Source organism: Gavialis gangeticus, unplaced genomic scaffold, assembly GCF_001723915.1.
Source record: "Gavialis gangeticus isolate Ggan-Ray unplaced genomic scaffold, GavGan_comp1, whole genome shotgun sequence".
In the NCBI taxonomy this organism is placed as follows: Eukaryota; Metazoa; Chordata; order Crocodylia; family Gavialidae; genus Gavialis; species Gavialis gangeticus.
This window is the reverse complement of record NW_017729025.1, coordinates 37,366,554-37,371,819: the sequence shown is the minus strand read 5'-3', so window position 1 is coordinate 37,371,819 and position 5,266 is coordinate 37,366,554. Positions and strand designations below refer to the sequence as shown.

The 5,266-nt window shown below is 51.6% G+C and overlaps 1 long non-coding RNA gene across 1 annotated transcript; it reads left to right on the top strand.

The window, feature by feature from the left end:
* The first annotated feature begins 3,720 nt into the window (after positions 1-3,720).
* LOC109299448 lies at positions 3,721-4,215 on the top strand. The gene is made up of 2 exons (XR_002097851.1): positions 3,721-3,817; positions 4,010-4,215. It is a non-coding gene; the product is annotated as an uncharacterized LOC109299448 (long non-coding RNA).
* The last annotated feature ends 1,051 nt before the right edge of the window (positions 4,216-5,266 follow it).

The following is a 5,266-nucleotide window of genomic DNA, read 5'->3' as shown; positions in this document are numbered from 1 at the left end:
CAGGGCTCGGGGAAAGAGAGACAGAGAGTGTGTGCGTGTGGCAGGGGAGATGCCTGCCCCTCTGGCGGGGGAAGGGGGTGAGGGGGATTCTTTGGGGGCAGCTGGGAGCTGCGTGGGCAGCAGGGCTGGGGGGACAGGAGGCTGTGGGTCAGGAGTAAAGGCACCAGCAGGGTGGGGGGGGCTGTGCTTTGGGAGCAAGGGGCACCAGAGGGGCAGGGAGATTGTGGTTTGGGAGCGTGGGGCACAGGCAGGGCCAGGGGCTGTGGATCAGGAGTGAGGGGTATCAGCAGGGACAGGGGGGGCTATGGGTTCAGAGTGAGGGGCAGCAGCAGGGCTGAGGGAGATGTGGCTTGGCAGTGTGGAACAGGGGCAGGGCACGGGCATATCACTGCCCCCTCTCACAATCATATCACCCCCCCAACAGGTGTCCTCTTTTTTGAAACAAGAAATATGATAACCCTCTGTGTGTGAGTGTAGTGTGACTGTCTGTGTGTGTGTATGTGTATGTACACAGGGTTGCAAAGCTTCAGCTGCAATAGGCCGTTTCAGGGAACTTGGTTAGGGAAACACTCTGCTGTTTCTATTTGTGCTTTAACAAGACAAACTCTTGGCCTTTTCCTGGCCAAAAGCCTCAGTACTTTGGGACCAGAGCCTTAGTGCTTTGGGACATTTGGAGACCTGGTCGAGAGCTGTAGCAGCAAGCAGCCTGCAAGCCAAATGCTACAACAGAGGCAGGACAGGAGAGAACATGTAATAGTGGACTGGGGGGTTTGCACAGCTCTTCCTTACAGGAAAGGGTGTTGGTTGTAGCCGTGTTGGTCTAAGCCTCTAAGGATATAGGCAGACAAGGTTATTTAGGTAAATGTGGGTGCATCTACATGTTTATGAATGTGCTTTAGGTAATTGTGTCGGCGAGGCGCCACCACAGGCTCCTGAAGGGCAGAGGGTAATCCCTGCAGGCCCCAAACCCCAGAAACAGACCCCCGTGGGGGGGTGACTTACCCCCTGCCGGGCAGCCAGCACAGGAACCGGGACCGCGGCTGCAGCCATGTGAGCTGGTGTTACTCCAGCTGTTTAATCAGCTGTTTCCTGCGCAGGAAAGTTTAAAAGCCCCACTGGAACCAGGGCAGAGGGAGAGCAAGGGAGAGAGAGCGCTCGTGGGCAGCACGCTGGAGCTGCTGAGGCTCCAGCGTGGAAGAGGAGTGGCACAGCCTGTGAGGTTCCTGCAGGCCACGCAGGGGAAACTTCTGAGCCCCCTGCAGTAGGCAGAGCAAGGGAAGTCCTCCAGCTCCCCGCTGAAGGCAAGCTAAGGGAAGCATTTAAGCTCCCTGTAGGGAGCAGGGCAGAAGAGGCATTTGACCCCCTGGAGGAGGCTGGGGTCAAGAAGGCAGCTCCACAGCCCTCTCCTCCTCAGGGGAGAATTTCTTCTGAAAAAAAAAAAAAGGAAAAGGGAAAATCAAGGAGCCCAGAGAAGGCGGGCCATGCTTCAAGGCCGGAGGGAGGAGAGGCATCGGCGTCCACACTGACGGGGCACCCCACCCGAAGCAAGCTGCGGGCAACCCCGCAGGGCCAAAATCCCCATTCTACAAACACCCGTCTGGCTGGCGAGTGGACAGGGTGTAGGGGAGGCGGAGCACCATGGAACATCGTGCCAAACAATCGTGAGTACTGCTGTTTGTCGGGAAGCCCTCCCAGGAAGATCTCCACTGAACCCCCTCTCTTGATAGTTTAACATCAAAGTCGTGACAGGAGAGTTGAGGGGCAGGGCTACACACCCGTCAGACTGTAAAATATGTAAGGCCCCAGAGATCACAGTAATGCACATTAAATATACTACCTCCATTGTGAGGTACTAGAAAAAGGTGCATTAGCCTATTTTCATGCACGTTAGATAAAGAGCATGGTTTTTGGTGATGCTTTAATGCACATGAAAATAGCTTAATGCACATGAAAATGAACATATAGCTGTGCCTTGTGATATCTTTTATTAGACCAACTAAATAGTTCCAAAAAACTGTTCTTTGAAAGCTTTCTGGCACAGGTGCCCTTCCTCAGGCATAGGTAGAGTCTTCTCGTCTGTGTCTTCTCTGTAGGGTTGAATAGAAGCTTAAGCCAATATGCAAAATGCAGGTCTGTGAAAATACAAATGCATGGCAGGGAACATCAGAGGGAATGGGTGTGAGACAGGTGGAGGGCAGACGGGGGGGAACAAAACAGGAAAATATTAACAGGAGATAAAATATAGCAGGGAAAATGTAAATTACCTGGGGTTATCTGATGGCAGGAAGGTTATAATGTGCCATAAATCCAATGTCTATATTTAGTCCATGATTTCTGTATCCAGTAGATTTATGAAGTGAAGTTCATAGGCTCACCTACACAAGGTGTTTTGTAAATTCCCTTTGAAGATTAGAACTGAGAGACTGGAGATAGAGTTGCTTTCTTGTAACAAATGTGCACCCACATACTCCAGCACCAACATTTCCTTTTTAGACACTATGGTTAATATCCAGAATGGTGAAATACAAACCACCATACATACCAACATACGTATTTCCACAGAAACAGCAATCACCCTAAATACACCAAGAACACTTTAATATTCAGCCAAATCCTGTTACCACCAAATTTGCACTCACAAATCTCAAAGGGGATTTTGCTCAATAAGGACACTCCTCCAGAGATACAGATCACATTTTAAAGACCCATCAGGGCACCACCTGAAGAATTGCTGCAGTACAAGGAAAATCCCTCATGAATCACACATCATTAGTTATGACACTAATCTTCCTTAGAACCTATATGGAAAATCCTCAATTGCAACTCATACTAGAAGAAAACCCAGTTCTTAAAAAGATCTTTCCAGAACCACCCATCCTAGCCTTTAAATGAGCACCGAACCTTACCAACCTCATCACCAGAAGCAAACTTCCTATAGACCAAAACACACCAAATGGATCTAGACCATGCTGGGACAAGAAAGGTAAAACCTGCCAACACATCTCCACCACTCCCACAATAACTACACCCCACAACAGAACCATCAACATTCCTGGACCTTACACCTGCACCTCCAGAAATGTAACATATTTCATCCAGTGCACTGAATGACCTGATGGAAACTACATAGAAGAAACCAAACAACAGCTGCATACCAGAATGAATGCACACTGAAAAGGTATCAAAGACAAAATTAACCAGGTCCCTGTGGGTGCACATTTGTTACAAGAAAGCAACTCTATCTCCAGTCTCTCAGTTCTAATCTTCAAAGGGAATTTACAGAACACCTTGTGTAGGTGAACCTATGAACATTGCTTCATAAATCTACTGGATACAAAAATCATGGACTAAATAGACATTGGATTTATGGCACTTTATAACCTTCCTGCTATCCCATAACCCCAGGTAATCTCTCTACATTTTCCCTGCTATATTTTATCACCTGTTAATATTTTCCCGTTTTGTTCCTCCCCTCCATCTGTCTCACACCCATCCCCTCTGATGTTCCCTGCCATGCATTTGTATTTTCACAGACCTGCATTTTGCATATTGGCTTAAGCTTCTATTCAGCCCTACAGAGAAGACACAGACGAGAAGACTCTACCTATGCCTGAGGAAGGGCACCTGTGCCAGAAATCTTTCAAAGAACAATTTTTTGGAACTATTTAGTTGGTCTAATAAAAGATATCACAGGGCACAATTACAGGTACATTTTAAACCGTTTTTTGGGCTGGGCAAATCTCTATCCAGAGATGTCCAGAAGCATCCCCTGGTGGCACAGAGACATGGTCTGGGGTGGTCCAAAAAGGATTTCTGGGTATCATCCCAACCCAACATCCAGTTCCTTATTCAGTTCCATGTATTTAGCACAGCGGCTGGGGTGCTGGCTGTTGTCAGCCTGGCATGGCCAAACTGTGCTTTAGGCCCTGCAGATCCCTGGTCAGAGATGTCCAGGACAGTCCCACAGTACCACAGTCATGTTCTGGGGTGGCCCAAGAAAGATTTCTAGGTATAATCCCAGCCCCAAATCCAGTTTTTTATTGGGGTGCATACAGTTAGCAGAGTGGCTGGGGTGCTGTCTGTTGGCAACCTGGCATGGCCAAACGGTGCTTTGGGCCGGGCAAGTCTCTGGTCACAGATGTCCACGCCAGTCCCCTGGTGATGCAGAGGTATTCTGATGGGTGGCCCAAGCAGAATTTCTAGCCATAATCCCAGCCCGAAAACCAGTTCCTTGTTCAAGCCATTATACTTAGTACAGTGGGCATGCCGGCCGTTAGTTGGCAGGCTGGCATGGCCAAACCGTGCTTTGGGCTGGGCAGGACTGTGGTCAGGGGTCTTTGGGACAGTCCCCCAGGGGCATCGCCACAAAAATTGGGGTGGCCCAAGTATTTTGGCTCATAATCCCATCCTAATCTGGCCTTTCTTTAGGGCTCTGTACTTGATGTGAGGTATTATTTTACACATTAATTAGTACATACGCGTAACTAATGAAATTCTGTCTGTTTAGGATGTGTAATTCATTGATAACAAGTTTTTATTGGGTCTAGATCAGCTTTGAAAAAGGAACTGGGAATAAGGAATCCAGGGAACCGGAAATAAGAAACCAACTTCAGCCTCATCCTGGGGAAGGAGGTGCAAAAGCGGCGGCGCGGGAGAGCAGCGCAGCAGCCTCCGACTGGCCCCATCCCCGTGCGCGGAGTTATGAGGTCCCCCAGCGGCCGTCCGCTGCTCTGCACCGGGGCCCCCGCCCGCGGGACCTGGACAAACCCGGTGGGGGGGCGAGGCCCGGTAAGGCACAGCGCGATGCGCACGCGCGGGGGCGGGGCCAACGGCCGGCTAGATCCCCGCTCGCAGCTGTTGGTTGTTTACATCACAGGCTGCACAAGCCGGCGCTGCCCCGCCCCCTCCCCAGGCCCCGCCCCTGCTCTGGGTGTGGCGTCGTGGGGAGGGGCATGGGCTGACTGCCTCACCAGCCCTTTCCCTCTTGGTCTCTGAGCACGAGGGGGCGGGGCCTTCACTCTAGCCCCCTCCGGCAGGGCCTGGCACTGCCTCCCGAGTGGATTCTAACGCGCGTGCGCGCGGGGGCGGGCCGAGGCCAATGCTAGTACCTCCGGGTTCTTCCTCCCGGCTCTGCCCTTCCCCCGGCCCAGCCCGGCGGCCACGTCTCCCGGAAGATGGAGCCGAGGGGCCGCGTCCGGCCTGAGCCCTCCGCGTAGCCGCCGCGGGCCCTCGTCTCGGGTCGGAGCTGCAGGGCTCGGGGGAGGAG